The sequence below is a fragment of the Eptatretus burgeri genome, chromosome 10 (assembly GCF_056783735.1).
Source record: "Eptatretus burgeri isolate ZD-2024b chromosome 10, Ebu_testis_v1, whole genome shotgun sequence".
Lineage (NCBI taxonomy): Eukaryota > Metazoa > Chordata > Myxini > Myxiniformes > Myxinidae > Eptatretus > Eptatretus burgeri.
Window position 1 is genome coordinate 50990821 of NC_140970.1, and position 17476 is coordinate 51008296.

The window sequence follows — 17476 nt, forward strand, 5'->3', positions numbered from 1 at the left end:
TCTACTCTTATTCTTGAGGTACATCCCAGCCACATGCACCCTTCGCTGTGAGATGGGTCCTCAGCGAAGGCCAAGCAGGCATTACGCCGGACACCCCTCTGCAGAAATCACAGCCTGCCAAATGCATGTGCAGCGGTAATTTCCACCCACTGGACAGAAAGCGCACCCAGCACGACACCCATGCTGCACGGAACACATACCAAGGAGATGGAAGAAACGGCACCCTAAATGCTGGCAACTTGCAAAGCGCATGCGGCCGCACCCTTTCCAACCCATTTCCAAATCCCCATCTAATAATTATATCTATCTCCTTCCAATCCGAATCCCCATTGAATACTTGTGTCTATCCTCTCTTCCAATATTTTCCCTGAATTCACGACACGGATCAGGGTGGCGGACCCATGCACGGCCCCAGAGTGGTTTATCATCGCACTGTACAGAGCATGCTCCATGGCGGACGGACCCGCGCGCTGACCACGTGCTTAATGGTGGACCCGCGCGTACTGTACGGGGCATGCTCGATGGTGGGTGGACCCGCACGCTGACCACATGTACAATGGCGGACTCGCGCGAAGCCGTGATACTTTATCATCGTGCAGAACGGGACACGAATAACACACATCATTGGTTGGGTCTGCGCTCGGGGTTAGAATAACATCTTACCATCGGTCTTCGCTCACCATGACAGCAACAAATGTCTCCCGCGGATGGCAGACATCCTCCCGCATCTCCGCCTCGATGCAGCTGCTACCAGGCAGAGGGGTCATTCCGTGCCAACTCACCTAAATTTCAAAAACCTCCCCAGGTCACCTCCTCAGATTTTGCTGGAAAAATTCTTAAATGTAGATCTATATGGCTCTACCCACCATGCAAACGATTAGCTTTCAATTTGTCATAGTTTAAAAATATCTATCTCTAGAGACCTTTGAAATTTTGCCCTAAAAATACCAAATGTGAAAAACGCATTTTTTTTTCAACTTCAGGGGCTTATAATTTTATAATGGACTCCTCTAGAAAGTTACTATTGCAAATATTTACTAATTGGCATCCAAATTTTTCAATTATCGCATCAGATAGCTTCTGGGATGCATATTTCTCACTCTATAGGAAGCTAAAAATGGCTTTTGGGCCAAAACGAGCTAAAATAAGGTGAAACTATAGTAGCTCTCCTGAAAATATGGAACAACTTACAATTTTTTCCTCATAACACAGTGATTATAGGGTCATTATCCATCCATAGATACATTTTTGGTGGGATAATACCCAGCACTTTGTCAAGGACACCGAGCGGCTCAGTCCCGATGTATGACACCATTTTTGAGGACATGCAGTTGAGGGTGCATCAGCTAATGACCCATCTGCAAGTCAGCCAGAGCAAGCTGGACCTGTTGCGTGTTGACACTGCGAATGATGACTTATAATTACTGGCCGGCTACATTCTGAATGGCTGGCCAATGCACCAGACCAACCTTCCCGTGGCCATCAGACCTTTCTGGCATCTCAGGGATGAGCTGCACATGGCAAGTGGCATGGTTTTTGTTGGTGAGCGTTTGGTAATTCCTGGCACACACCGGTGTGACATTCTGCAGCAAATACACGAAGGCCATTTTGGGCAAGAGAAATGTAAAGCCAGGGCACGCCAAGCGGTCTTTTGGCCAAGTATCAACTCAGATATACAAAGTCTGGTTGCCAAGTTCAGACCAGCTAACATTAAAGAGCCACTTTTGTCACATGATCTTCCCCTGGGGCCGTGGCAGAAAGTGGGAGCGGTCATTTTCCACTTCGCTGGAAAGCATTTCCTCCTGATTGTGGATTATTTCTCCAAGAATCCTGAGGTCATAAGCATTTGTGGGCTCACTGCAAAGCACGTTGTTGAAGCTCTGAAGTCTGTGTTCGCCAGACATGGCATACCCCAGGAATTATTTATGGACAACATGCCATTTGCCAGTCCTGAGCTCAGGAAATTCACCCAGGAATGGGGGTTCAAGATTATGACCTCCAGCCTTACGTATCCTCAATGTAATGGACAATCTGAGCGTACAATACAGACTATCAAGCAGGGGCTCAGAAAAGCCGCCGAGGGTGGCCACGATACCCATTTTATGTTACGATCCTACCGGAACACACCACTGGCAGGTCTTCAATACTCTCGAGCACAACTGCTGATGAGCAGGAGGCTCAGAGATCAACTGCCGTGTAGTGACCGGGTTCTGGAACCACAAGTTCCAGTTGATGTTCGGCGTTTGTTGGTACAGCAACAGCAACGTGCTAAACATTTCTATGACCGGGGTGCTAAAGAGCTAATGCCATTATAATTGGGGGACATTGTTAGTGTACAGTGTAACAAGACATGGGAACCAGTGGTCATTACGGCTAAACACCAAACACCACGTTCCTACGTCATCACAACTCCAGAGGGGCATGTGTACCGGTGAAACCGTAGGCATCTCCGCAGCATGGATGAGACTCCTTCGCCCGATGCTACACCGCCAGAGGAATTCCAACAAGAGGAGACCGTTTTGCTTCTGGTCTTTTCCGCCAAAAACACAGCAGCACACTCCAACGCACTGTACTTCACCACACACACACACACACACACACACACACACACACACACACACACACACACACACACACACACACACACACACACACACACACACACACACACACACACACGCACACACACACACACACACACACACACACACACACGACGCTCTTCTCATATCACGAGACGTCCAGAGCGTTTCAAACACGAAGTGATGATTGATTTCCATAGCTAATTTGGATGCTGATGATTTTGTTTTTTGCTTGTTGTGGTTTTCATGCTTCTGGGGTTATATCCATTTCAATGGTGATTCATATGTGCATTGGAGGGGAAGGATGTTGTGGGTGTTGCTACTAGATGTTGTAGATCTGGCATTACCTGAACTCTACGTCATTTCTCGTCTGGGATTATTTAATTATTAAAGCCATTGCTTTTATCCTGTGTGCTGGTCTCATCATTACAGGCCTTCCGTGCTGTCCTAATGGTTGATTCATTCACACCATATTGCCTGACCAAAGAGGAAGTAGAAACTGATGACAACTTATTCAGACTGTCAAGTTTGACCTCCATGGTCATCGTTTTCCTCCTCTTCTTGTCTGGTTGGTTCAAATTGGGTCTTTTGGGAGCCATAATGATCGACGTAAGTTCGCTTGATGCGGCAGGTTTATTTATATAAACGCGCATTTATAATTTAATTTATATACACGAGCTGCCGATCGTGCTGCGCTTGTGTACAACAATTAAATAGTAATTAAGTGAAGGAAAAAGGAAAAAAATAATAAAATCTTTGGGAAAACACCGGCCGTGTTTGTCGCAATTAATCCAGAATGTAAATTTGAACTGCGATCACGATGGCGGCAGGTGGCGACTCGGATCATCATACTGTATGTATAAATTAAATATTAATGAACCCTTCTCCATACATGTGGGGTCTTTTTAGCCTTGTGTGGACAAGGGTCAAGTCAAGTACAGCACAGTAACGAGTAATAATAAATTATATATATTGGGGAAAACACCAGCCACGATCGCGGAAATGTGAAACACACCCTCACGTTGGGGAGGTTTTGATGCATTTAATTCAGCGTGGAAATTGGAAACCGTGCTGGAGGAAACCGCGTTGGAGGAAGTTTTACTGTATATATATATATATATATATATATATATATATATATATATATATATATATATATATATATATATATATATATATATATATATATATCAGACCCCTATTCATGGATTCGCTGTTCGCTGACCCCAAATATTCACGGGTCATGAAGAGTGACCTGCTTCAACATTCGCACTTGGCGTATTTGCATTTTTTTTTCATTTTTTTTTGTTAAACACTTCAAGAATGGTCTTCTACATCCACCTGAGAAATTGGAAATCAGCCAACGTCATAGAATTACATAAAAAGGTGTAAAAAAAAAAATGGATCCCTTTAACGACGACAGCCCAATTAGCTTGTACTTCCAATCATCGGCAACGTCATGGAATCCATCATCGCAGTTGCCATAAAATCATTCCTTTTCTCCACCAGCCTCATCTCAGATCATCAATTCGGATTCAGACCAGGTCACTTTACTGAGGACATGCTGCTTCGACTCTCCCTACAATGGATGGAGGCCCTCATTGTCAGACATGAGATACGGGCAGTCTCTCTGGACGTAGCTCGAGCTTTTGATGCAGTCTACCATCTTGCCTGCCTATGGAATTCAAGGCCAACTCCACTCTTGGATTACAGACTTCCTCCACTCTCATAGCCAACATGTTGCTCACCACAGAACCCTTTGATCTCCTCTCCCTGTCAAGGCTGGAGTACCCCAAGGCAGTGTTCAAGGCCCCATGCTATTCCTAAGCTTCATCAATGATCTCACTGACTCTGGAAAATCCTCTTTATCTCTATGCTGATGACTCTGCTCTCTGCTGTGACATCTCTCATTCTTCTGACAGACAGGCAGTAGCCTCTTCCCTCTCCTCAGACATTGACAAAATCACAAACTGGTCAAACACAAATGTTCTTACATATCCATATTGTCCAACCCTTGAGTTCTCCCTTACCCCTCATCGTTACCTACATTCCTTGTTTGTCCATCTCCAACTACTTTCTCCCTCCACCCTGCTGTTGGTGTTTTCCCTGACTACTGATGTTCCTTTTGTTATGTTGTGTCCTGATGTTCTGTGTAATCGCTCTTCCACAAGCGTAGACCTTGTTAAAAAAAAAAAAAAAGTCCCGACATTCGCAGCATTTTTCAAGATCTTTGGTCTGACTATATCATGGAGTATGGCAGTACTCCATATGGAGGGATGATACATGAAAAAAAAGATGGCTGCCCATTCAAATGTGTACACAATGATACGCTCATAAACTCCTTCAGAGTGAAGTCATAAGCATTTAAAAGCAATAACTTTTATTCTCGAACGTTTTCTGAACTACCAAGTCTTAAAAAGATGCCAAAATACATCGCTAAAGTATCATATCGACAGTTGCCAATTTGTGCTTCTTCTTGGTCGCTTCTCAAAGCAATGTAAAATTGTAGCCTGACCTACCTCAACAACTGCTGAAGCCATGATGGTGATTCTAACGTGAGGAAGTTACTTTGTCCCTGGGCTAGTGCACCAAACCCAAAATTTAAAACCAGAGAGATGGTGTCAAAGCCACCCAATGCTCGCCTTTTAAAAAATTTATCGTTTTTAGCTCGCCTGTTCGAAGAACAGAGAGCTATAGCGATACCCCCGGCGAGAGCGTGAGCGTGAGCGTGAAAATGTTAAAGTTTTTGGTGCAAGTTAGTTCCTTTCTAATGTTTTTATCTACCACACTATTTTTTTACTGATTACAATATACAAATACATATATTGCTTCAAAATTATTTGGATCAGACCACTGCAATGCTTTATAAAAAAATATTATTAGACTCGTCTTTTAACCAGTTGGTGTCAAAGCCACCCAATGCTCGCCTGTTTATACATTTATCGTTTTTAAAAGACTCGTCTAATAATTAATATTTTTTCTAAAGCATTGGTCTGATCCAAATAATTTTAAAGCAATATATGTATTTGTATATTGTAATCAGTAACAAGAGCGCAAGTGAGCACAATATACTCCCGAACAAGAAGGTATATACAGAATTGTGCTATGACATGGAAAACAGCATCCTGGTTGCCATGGCAACCACTTTAGATGACTAACATGTCGCGACATACCATCTCCACAGTCTGTACCGATATACCAGATATGAAACGTGAAAGTTGAAAACTTTGGGAGTTAGAGTGCGGACAGGAACGGATGGAAAACAGCATCCTGGTTGCCATGGCAACCACTTTAGATGACAAACGTATGTCGCGACACACCGTCTCCACAGTCTGTACCTATGTACCAAATATGAAACGTGAAAGTTGAAAACTTTGGGAGTTAGAGTGCGGACAGGAACGGATGGACGGACAAACGGACGGACGTACGACACATAATACGCCCCGATACATATATATATATATATATATATATATATATATATATATATATATATATATATATATATATATATATATATATCGGGCGTATAAAAAAATAGTGTGGTCGATAAAAACATTAGAAAGAAAAAATAACTTGCACCAAAAACTTTAACATTTTCACGCTGACGCTGACGCGAACGCTCACGCCGGGGGCATTGCTATAGCTCTCTGTTCTTCGAACAGGCGAGCTAAAAAATAGTGGTAGATAAAAACATTAGAAAGGAAATAACTTGCACCAAAAACTTTAACATTTTCTCGCTCACGCTGACACTCACGCCGGGGGTATCGCTATAGCTCTCTGTTCTCCGAACAGGCGAGCTAATAAGTAAAACAATAATCGTTTTATTACGAAACGAAATTGAACGTAAATGTGGACTTAACCAAACCAGCTGAGGATCGTGAGGGTGAAAATGGACGCCAGACAGAACCATTCCAAAAGCGATACATATCCAAAAGAACACCCAAATCAACTGAAACAAGTATTAGAACAATTTAATAACATAGATGGATTTAATCCACACCAAAATGTATAAAACATTGAAAATAAATAGAACACTCATAACCCGTGAAAAGTGTCGCCGCCATGAGCTCGAGGTCATGTGACGGACGACATTTTTGTTAGCATCACACGGCTGACCCATGTCGCGGATCAAGGTGGTTTAGAGTGCATCGCAGATTGAAAAGCCAAAGAATTGAAAAAATGACATTATATTAAAACATAAAATAACATTAAATGTTATAATAAACTGTTCCAATCTGTTAAGGGAGAGCTGTCAAGTGGAAAGACGTTTCACAGGTGTTCGGATATGTTGATGAGCAGGAATGGTGTGTAGTTTTACTATGAAATATTGTTGCGAATTTGGAAGCTAACTGCACACAACAGCCAGGTCCTATAGATCAGCTATATCGGTAAGTATGTGTTTCTAGTTAGGGTCCCGTCCTATGTTTAATGGGTGATTAATTGTACGTTCACTGCGGAGTTATTTTATAGTTGGGATTTTTACATTTTAAACTTCAACAACGCCCATCTTCGCTTCTTCACCATCGGCCTTTCCCACGCCATGCGTGTCAAGCACAGCCGTGGGCGGAGTCCAAGGTGGTAGGCGGGGTTTCTTTGGACATTGGAGTCTTGGATTTTGCTCCAAATACAGGCATGGCGCCCCTCTCAGCCAATCGGAGGGGTGCGAGCACGTCTGCCACCTCTCGGCCAATGGGGGGCTAATGCAACATATTGCTGCTTGATTTCCTGGTCGAGGGGTGGAGACATTAGCACCCCCCCCCCCGACCAATCTCGAACGTCCGGGAGATCGCCCGATACCCCTGTCGAATTAGGAGGGGAAGGACACGAGACGGATCCCTCCCACCTGTCAAGAAAAAGGGATAATTGTGTGTGGGCGACCGGGTGACAGAGTCTTCCCGCCGTGAATCGCCTGCCTGCCTAGCTGACTTGCTTTGCCTGCCTCGTCACCTGTTTTGCTGGTGGAGCGTGCCAGCGCCCGACGCCACCCTCCGTACCTGGTGCTTGGAGCGGCATCGTGTTGCGGGTTAGAGTCCCGCCGGGCCAGATCGTCGAGAACCGCACGAAGCGGGAAGGTCCAAGCCAGATTCTTACCTCCAGCTCACCTTCCCTCCGAGCTGGGGATATCAATAAAGACCACGGACACCATTTCTTTTTGGGGGATGTGTGTCTGTGTGTGGGCCCGTCTTTTAAGTAGAAACGTTTAAGTGCCGTGTGTGTAAATTGCATTCCTTTTATTCGGTTAACTCTGCCTTCTTGCGTGCTCCCCTGCCCCATTATAAATAAATATCCCTTTTGTTAAATGTTCCAGCTCGTTTCTGTGTTTCTTTCATTGGATTGGCACGGTGTGTGTTGAGAAATAGCGAGGCTGTAAATTATTCATTTGGACCAAGGACATTGGTAATCTCCGCTCGGGTAACACATGGTTCGGGCACGGTAACGGCTCGTTCCGCTCGAGGTCCGCCGAGTGTGTGAATTCCCCGGTAGCTCTGCCCGCGTAGGTAATTAGGTATATTGAAGTTTGGCAATTGACCCTACCCCACACGATCTAATTATTGGCGATTCATGGTCCAGTAAAGGACCTGTGCCTTTCGGACTTATCCAAAAGGCACGACCTCAATTCCGGTGTGTTCGGTGGAGCCGACTCTACTGCTCCCTCTAGCGGTCATGCTCGCCACCGATACCCGGCCCTGCAACAATATCACTGCAGTGTCACAGATTCTCATTTGGCATTCATCACATGAAACACACACACACACACACACACACACACACACACACACACACACACACACACACACACACACACACACACACACACACACACACACACACACACACACACACACACACACACACACACACACACACACACACACTTAAAGGCCATTTTCCCCGCTAAAGCAGGGGTTAGCCTTGCGGGCCCCATGACAATCTTCTCCACTTTATCCTGTTTTCTGCATCTCCCCTTCTTAATCCCCTTGCCCACATTTCTTCTTCCACCACATTTAGCCAAGTTTTTCTCAGTCTTCCCCGTCCTCTACTTCCAACTTCACTCATTTCCAACACTCCTCTCACCCAGTCACTTTCATCCTTACTCAACACATAACCCAACCATCTCAACCTGTTTCTCTTCACAACCTCCATCACACTCTATTCCCATCATCTTCCGCAAGTCATCATTTGTCTTCCTCTCTCTCAACGATACTCCACACATCCACCGAACCATTCGCATTTCCACCCTTTCCAGCCTTTGTTGCTGCTCCATGTTCAGTCCCCATGTCTCACTCCCATAAATCATCGTACTCCTCACACATGTAGCATACACCTTTCCCTTCAGCTTCAACGACACTCCCCTCTTCGTCAGCACGCCACTCAGTTCCCGAAACTTCTTCCATGCACATCTCACTCTCACAACCGTCGAAGAGTCTGATCCACCTTCTCCATTCAGCATGTCTCCGAGATAGCAAAATGTTTTCACCCCTTCCAGCTTCACACCATCTCCAAGATCCAACTCAACAATTCCTTCATCTGCTGCTCCCTCTATGCACACCTTACACTTGAATGTAGCTGCCACACTGGTTAATGACCCTCTCACCCCACTACATTTTCGATGAACCCATTCAGCACACATTGTACACTGAATGGAGTTCACTCCGACACCCTTCCTGCACACAGCACACGGCCACTTCCCAGTCCTTTCCACCTCACCACATGCTTTACCACTTGCCATCACCTTCGTCTTTCCGATATTCACCTTCAAACCTTTTGCCTCCATACATTCCTTCCACTTGTTCATCTTCTCCTTCAGTCCATCCATACTCTCTGCAATCAACACCAGATCATCTGCATACAGCAGCTCCCACGGTAAACCCTCCTTTACCCTCCGAGCCAGCACCTCCATCACAACTACAAATAGAAGTGGACTTAGTACCGACCCCTGGTGCACTCCCACCTTCAACTCAAACTCACCACTGTTCCCATCCTTCGTCCTTACAGCTGTGCGTGCTCTCTCGTGCATGGCCATCATTACTCTGATCAACCATTCCTCCACTCCTAACTTCCTCAATGAGCATGTCATTACTTCGCGTGGGACCCTATCAAATGCTTTCTCCAGATCAACAAACCCAAAAAACAACTTCTTCCTCTTCTCCATGTACTTCTCCTGCAACTTCCTTACAATAAAAATTGCATCTGTCGTTCCTCTTCGTGGCATAAATCCAAACTGCATTTCGTCAATCTTTACCTTCTTCCTTATCCTCTTCTCCAACACCCTTTCCAATACCTTCATTCCATGCTCCAATAACTTTATTGCTCTATAGGAGCCACAGTCCAGAGGGTCACCTTTCCCCTTGTACAGAGGGACGAGGGTACTCAGTTCCCGATCCACTGGAATGCGGCCTTCTTTCACCACCAGATTACAGATCTCTGTCATTCTCTTCACACCCCAACTTCCCGCTGCCTTCAACATATCTCCCACAACTCCCGTCGGCCATCCTGCTTTTCTACTCTTCATTGCTCTTATAGCTTCCTCAACTTCCTTCTCAGTAATCTTCCCTGCTGGTCCTAAAACTGGGTTACTCTCGATGTTTCTATCCCATTCATTTTCTACATTCAACAGCCTTTCCATATATCTCTTCCATCTTGCTTTAATTCCATCTGAATCCACAATGATTTGTCCCACTCCATCCTTCAAGCAACTCACCCCCGTCACATCAAATCTCTCTCTCGCGATCTGCTTTGCAATCCTGAATACCACTCTCTTACCCTCCTCTGAATCCAAGCGTTCTCCGAGCATTTTCCTATGGGCCTCCTGTGCCTTTCCAACCTCTTTCTTTGCAGCCTTCTTGGCTACCTTATAACTTTCATGTGCAGCCTCTTCTTCCACCGTACCCTTCGCCATTCCTTGAACTTCTTCCTCTTTTCTTCAATCGTCTTTCCAACTTCATCATCCCACCACCATGTTTCCGAGTGCCTCGGTGGTCCTTTTGTCCATCCACATACCTCACCAACGGCTCCCAATAGACTATCTTTCATTGACATCCAACCACTTTCAAGCTCAACCACATCATCCTCAACCATACTCAGCCTCTCTCTTAATGCTTCCTTCACTGTCGCCTCTTTCAACCTCCACACCTTCATCCTCGGTTGGTACTTCACCCGCGGAATTCTCCTCGCACCTTTCACCCTTATATCGCAGATAACCAGGTGGTGCTGCGAAACAGTCTCCTCCCCTGGGATCACCTTTGTGTCCTGGAGGTTTCCCCTATGTCGCCGACGCACCATCAGGTAGTCAATGGTTGTCGTCAACCCACCTGACGTGTATGTAATAAGCTTATTATCCGCTTTCTGGAATTGAGTATTACAGATCAACAAATCAGCTCCATTAGCAAACTCCAAGATCCTTTCACCTTCTCCATTTCTCACACCATATCCATAACCCCCATGGACTCCCACAAAACCGTCTGGACTCCTTCCCACATGTCCATTCAAGTCTCCTCCAACCACAACAACTTCCTCATCTTTCACATTTTCCATCAACATCTCCATCGCACACCAGAACATGTTCTTCTCTTCATTGCTTCGACCGACCTGCGGGGCAAATCCCGAGATGACGTTCACCAAGAGATTTCCGATCACGATTCTCACCATCATCAACCTTTCACTCACTCTAGTGACACTCACTACACTGTCTACAAACTCCTCAGAAAACATGACACCAACACCATGCTCGCCTTCCGGGCACCCTTGCCACATTAACTTGTACTTCTGCCCCTGCCTACCCTTCACCATTCTCACACCACTTCCCTTCCATCATGTCTCCTGCACACAACATATGTCCACTCTTCTTCTGACCATTGTTTCAACCACTTCTCCAGATCTCCCTGTCATTGTCCCTACATTCCATGTACCAAACCTCAGAAACCGATCTCCACGTGGGGCATCAGACGATTGGTCATCATAAATGGAAAAATTTCCTCCCTTGCTTCGATCGGGTTCCCCACCTTGGGTTTTAACGAGAGGGGGTGAGGACCCCCACGGGGTACTTTGGGCTGTACCCTGCCCATCAGTTGTACTCATCATGGTTTCCTTTTGTGGCGATGTTTTTATGGCCGGATGCCCTTCCTGACGCCAACCCATTTAGTCGCCTCTTACGACACGCAGGAATACGGTGAACCTATTATAACTGGGGCACACACTGGGATGAACCGGGGCACATTCATCACATGAAACCATTTGGTAAATAGATTTGTTTGTTGTTTGCAAATTGGTTAATAACTATTTTATGTTGGGAGGATTAACGAGTGTATTTATGTTAACAGCCACCATTAATCCCACCTTCTCGTCATTTCGGCCGAGGGAAGTTTGATGCAATTCCTTCAGGAACCGGCTGGTGCCGGCGATAACTAGACAGCTTGGAGGCGATTGTGCAACCGGACATCCAGTTTAACGTCCATCCGAGAGACGGCACACACATCGACTAATCACGTTGCATGTGAAACACCAGGATGACAATTTATAGCTTGGTTGGGATTCGAACCCAGGCTAGACAGGTTAGATAGAGGCAGGTGAGTATGTGACGGGACATCCAGTTTCACATCCCTTCGAGGGACGGCACACACACTGATGAATGACCATGCCTGGGGCAGACATGAACATTCTCTCGACTGCTCACTCTGCCAACGATTTAGGTATTACTATACATCAAGTAGGTTATTTTTCAACATTTTGATTTGCATCGTTTTGGTACATAATAAAAAAAGGACAGGTAAATTGGTTCGCGGGCGCCAGCAGTGACCACTATTTTTGTTGTGTCTGTGTGTCTGTCTGTCTGTGACTCTCTCCAGAACATATCTCCGTGACGTTTGATGCGATCTTGATGAAACTTGGACAGAAGCTAGATATCATGGTCGAGTTGTGTCTTTTTGTATGAGGGACGTCCCACGCCCCTTGTGAACAGAACCACACCCACTTGAACTTTTTATTTTATTTTTTTTTCTCGCAATTTCATTTCCTAGAAGCTGTGCGTAATGTCCATAAGTACAACATATAAAAAAAAATCCGATTTGATTTGGTCAATTTTGACGGAACAGCTTGGTTTTTACGGTAGGGCTTCCTCAAAAGCTTCCACTAACTCAATTGTACCGATTATGGCATTGTTCAATAATGCTCACGAACCATCGTCACCTCCCGGCTGGTGAATTTTTTTCAATTTTGACCAAAAAAAAAAATTGTCACAAACGGGCAGACTTGATCTTCGTAAGCTTCCTTAAAACACCCCGAGTTCTTCACGCTCCCAAATAAACTATACAGTATTTGTTCTCGAACGTTATTTTGAAAATGAAAGTGCTATAGTTACTATGATAAGCTATAGTTACGATGATAAAGTTTACAATTGAAAACTATCGCACAAAAGGTGAAAAAAAAACCCTCATCGTTTTTCATTCTAAATTACATGCAAACGCATAACGGAAATCACCTTCAGCCTGCATTTGAGTGCTAACCAAGATGGCGTCCGGCAGCTACACCGAGCTGTGTGTGTTGTCAATGGCAAGGAGCATCCTCTTTATTTTCCATTCAGTGGTGGGTAATCCACATCGTGGACTGTGACAAAAGCCAGGGTTGAGGGGAGGGAGCGGAGGTAATCGGGGAAGGGAGGGAGGAGGGGAGGGAGGGGAGAGGGGGTGGCGGGGTACAATGTACCACAAGCCAAATTTAATAACACTGGTACGTGGCCGTACGTGCAAAACAAACAAAAAAAAAACTTTCAAACAACCACACAGGCTATTCCTTCGCTCTCGTAAACGACGACTGGATTGGGGCATTGTGTTTATCAATAAATGCGCATAAGAAATTGAGAAATTATTAGAATACAGTAAATCATCACTATCCGGAAGTCCATACATTGTAACCCGTAATGGGGAATGCAGCTGAGGATCTCTTCCCCAACGGCCATGCCTACACAGCAAAGTGTCCTGTCATCTATCTATAATTCCAGCAGTGTGTGTGTGTGTGTGTGTGTGTGTGTGTGTGTGTGACCGCTGTTTCTCGACAACCACTGGTCCGGTCTAATTGAAACTTGCCAGGTATATTGCTGTGGACCTGAGTATGTGCCTTTTCAAGGTTTGATATTAATCGGACAAGTGCTTCCCAGGTTATGGCCATTTATTTACCAAACCAATGACAAGACACGTTGCTGTGTTGGCGTGGCCGATGCGCCAACTAGTGCATGCCCATACATGCGTGGCCGTACATGCAAAAAAAACTTTTCAAACCACGTGCCAGAAACAACAACTACACAGGCCGTTCCTTCGCTCCCGCGTGCCCGTACATGCAAAACAAACAAAAAAAACTTTCAAACAACCACACAGGTCGTTCCTTCGCTCTCGTAAACAACGACTGCATTGGGGCATTGTGTTTATCGATAAATGCGTATAAGAAATCGAGAAATTATTAGAATACACGAAGTCATCACTCTCCGGAAGTCCGTACGTTGTAACCCGTAATGGGGAACATGGCTGAGGATCTCTTCCCCCATCGGCCACGCCTTCGCAGCAACGTGTCCTGTCATTGGTTTGGTAAATAAATGGCCATAACTTGGGAAGCACTTGTCCGATTAATATCAAACCTTGAAAAGGCACATCCTCAGGTCCCAGCAATATACCTGGCAAGTTTCAATTAGATCGGACCAGTGGTTGTCGAGAAACAGCAGTCGCAGTCGCAGTCGCAGTCGCAGTCGCAGTCGCAGTCGCAGTCACAGTCGCAGTCACTGCTGGAATTATAGCTAGATAGATGGATTTAATCCATACCAAAATATATAAAACATTAAGCATTTTATTACTTACAAAAAATTGCGGAAATAAGAAAAACATTTTTTAAAGAAAAATGTAAAAACATCGGGATGAAATCTCAAAAACAAACAAACAACGAAACAACAACAATGACACCATATTAGGATGTCACAATGCTCATGGATAACCATGACGACATCTTTTGACACTTTGCAAGAGACAAATATGACGGTACGAGACAAACGACCATTAAAAATACATCCCCTTGCAGCTGTCATAACGATGAAAGGACAGTCACATAACGGGGGACAGTCACAGACACAGTCACAAACGCCGAAATAAAAGGGGTGAAAAGGTCGCGCTCGTTTTGCGGTAATTGCGGTGGAAAGACTTGTCCGGTTCCGTACCTGAGGAAACGCTGTGGTAAACACCTGACATTTTCCAAATATGACCACGGATTTCACAAAAAAAAATAATAATAAAAAATAATAAAAAAAAGGCAATCGTAAGTACTGTACAGATGCCCTTCCAATCTATCAAGCTTTCATTACGGCCCACACGCTCATTGATTATATCTTAAAAACTTGAACGGTATCTGTTAAAGGTTCAAAGTAATAGTTTAAAGGATCTACAATCTACATGAACCATAAAATAAATTTACCATTATATTCGTTGTAAACCAGGAATGAGTATGTAAATCACAGCCGAGCTACAATATTGCTCGTTATACACCCCAAGAGTCCCTCTCGTCTCATGACAAAAATACGTTTCTGTCAGCGTTATCATTTCGAGACATATTTAGAATTACCACAGCTGCGTAAACAGCGTTAATCCAACGAATGTCAGCCGTTATATTACACTGCTCACCGTAACATCAGTCAGCCGACATTGAGGAGACGAATCAGTCCACGGACACAGTTGGGCGGTGAGTTTTTCACAGATCGTCACAGCTGGTTTGCCAGCGTCTACGACGTGCACAACACCACATATCCCCCCTTTCATTAACCGAATGCACACCATAACTCAAGAGAGACAACAGCATATAACGATTAACTCGAACGTGAAACGGAGCAAGGCTGCGCCATGAATCTAATATTATATTAATAGATAAAAGAAAGTTTGTTTTTGCATATCGGACCCAAAAAGAACCAATGCGAACAAATTTTGCCACGGCCTCCTCTTTCATCCAGAGGAAGGTCGAGGGCGATGTTTGGATAAACAAGGCCAAATGTGTCCACGAGCAGCGTCCTCAAGGTTTTGTCAGCTTTAAAAAAAAAAATTAAAAACAACAACTTCCGATATTTCGTCACGTGCCTTGATTAAGCCAATAGCGAAACGCGTCATAATGTATTTACGGATTTACGATATATCGTGTATTTACGAAATATATAATGTATTTACGAATATTACAATACGATAAATGGAATAATCTTTAAATAGTAACGTGAACTTTCCGAAACTTTAAAGCAAATGTCCGAATATATTTAAAAGTTCATGATAGACGCTTTCAAAAGGCACCGTCTATGCGAGGATGTGTACATGTGCTCAGTATTTGAGGAGATCCGGATCTTGTATATACAAGAGCCGCGTCCGAGAGATTAAGGTTTTGGGTTTTGTCTTCACAAGAAGAAGAACAAGAACAACAACGCCGAGCTCTCCATGAGCCATGTTCGCTCCGCGAGACGCTGCTAAAAAAAAATTGACCCCAGATAAAAGGCCTCGATCGGGTCTTGTACTTATACAGTGCCTGTGATTTCTTCCTGAGAGCGATCGAGTAATATGCATTGTGAAGATCGCATGTTGAAGTTCTATAATCGTGATTTGTTGTCAACAACACAAATTTAATTATTATCGTGTTTACACATGCACCTGTTATTAAAAAAAACGTTGTTTTACTGTACAACAAACACCGTGTTTAAGCTTCGAGTGAGGATGTTGCTTACACATTGCCTAGGTTTTTCCTTTATGAACCCATAACTCCATAATGCCAGCATTCCCCACTTTGTCATGTCGATTTAAATACAAATTTCAGTGAACTGTCCTGGGGAATGCCGGATACTTCAACGATTTCATCATAAAAAAACAAAAACTCGTCAATTATCCATCATTTGAGTTAGTTTCTGTATTAACAAAAGAATGGGTTTTTCAAAAAGCATATTTCTGGCACAAACAGTTAACTAATGTGACCACTTTAGGAACGTGTTTTTGAAAACAAGTAATCACTAATCATACACATGGCAACAGTTTACCTTGGCTCGAATGGACATACATGTAACAATTTGAGAATCTTCAGGTTTTCTTACTCTTGAAGGACTTTCGATGACATCGTCACAATAGTGTGTGCTGGGACGGTCTCCTTGGGTTAACCTGAGGCTGTCCCTTCGGCTGGGTGCCTGGAATGTTGACTCACTTGATTCTCTCAGCGAAGGAGGCCAATGGGCCGACCACATGCCTCATGGTTGCAGCAGATTGATCGGCATCTCAAGGATATTGGGATGGGCGAGGCATGTGCCTGGGAAGTGGCCAGACGGGGGATGGGGGGGGGGGCCTCCGGAGTATCGGTGGAAAGTGGACACAGCGAAGCACTGCTCCAGCACATGCTCCCATATCTGACCTGACCCGTCACATAGTCGAGTCCAAACCAGAGGTGTACAAATTCTGGCATCCCAGTTTACCGGCACAGGTTCTCATGTGCATTGTGTTGGTGGTGCGGTGGTCAGCAAGGAGTGGTTGCTCGGCATCATCTCCTGCATTCCCTTGACAAGCCATTTCTAGATGAGAAGTGTTCCAGATCCATCCATCGGACAGCTTGTATACGTGAGATCCTCTTTTTTTTCCATAACCTGGAGAGGTGCTGGAAATTTGGATTGTCCCTTCCAGAGGATGCCAGAGCTCCTTACTCGGACGAAGGAACCACATTCAGAGTTCACGTCCATTGTTCCGTGGTTTGTCGGTGTACACCTTGTGGGTGCTTGGTCTGCTTCTCTTGTACTCTGAGTGCTGTGTCCTTGTGTGATAGTGTTGGGCTTCAGCATCTACAAACCAGATAGCTGCAACTCAGTGTGCATCTCTGAGTTGACTTGCTGAGCCATCCCAAATGTA

At 44.7% G+C, this 17476-nt stretch overlaps 1 protein-coding gene across 5 annotated transcripts in view; it reads right to left on the bottom strand.

Moving 5' to 3' along the window:
• Positions 1-17476, bottom strand: part of MYORG (myogenesis regulating glycosidase) — a 25823-nt gene extending 8347 nt beyond the window's left edge. The window contains exons 1-2 of one of the 5 annotated variants that reach the window (XM_085898290.1): positions 14782-14950; positions 13063-13187 (exon numbers count right to left, since the gene is read on the bottom strand). The gene's annotated coding sequence lies outside the window, so the exon portion shown is untranslated. Of the gene's footprint in view, positions 1-13062; positions 13188-14781; positions 14951-15035; positions 15061-15241; positions 15267-16623 lie in introns of those variants that run through there. The other 4 variants (XM_085898291.1, XM_085898293.1, XM_085898292.1 and 1 more) reach the window with 4 other exon arrangements.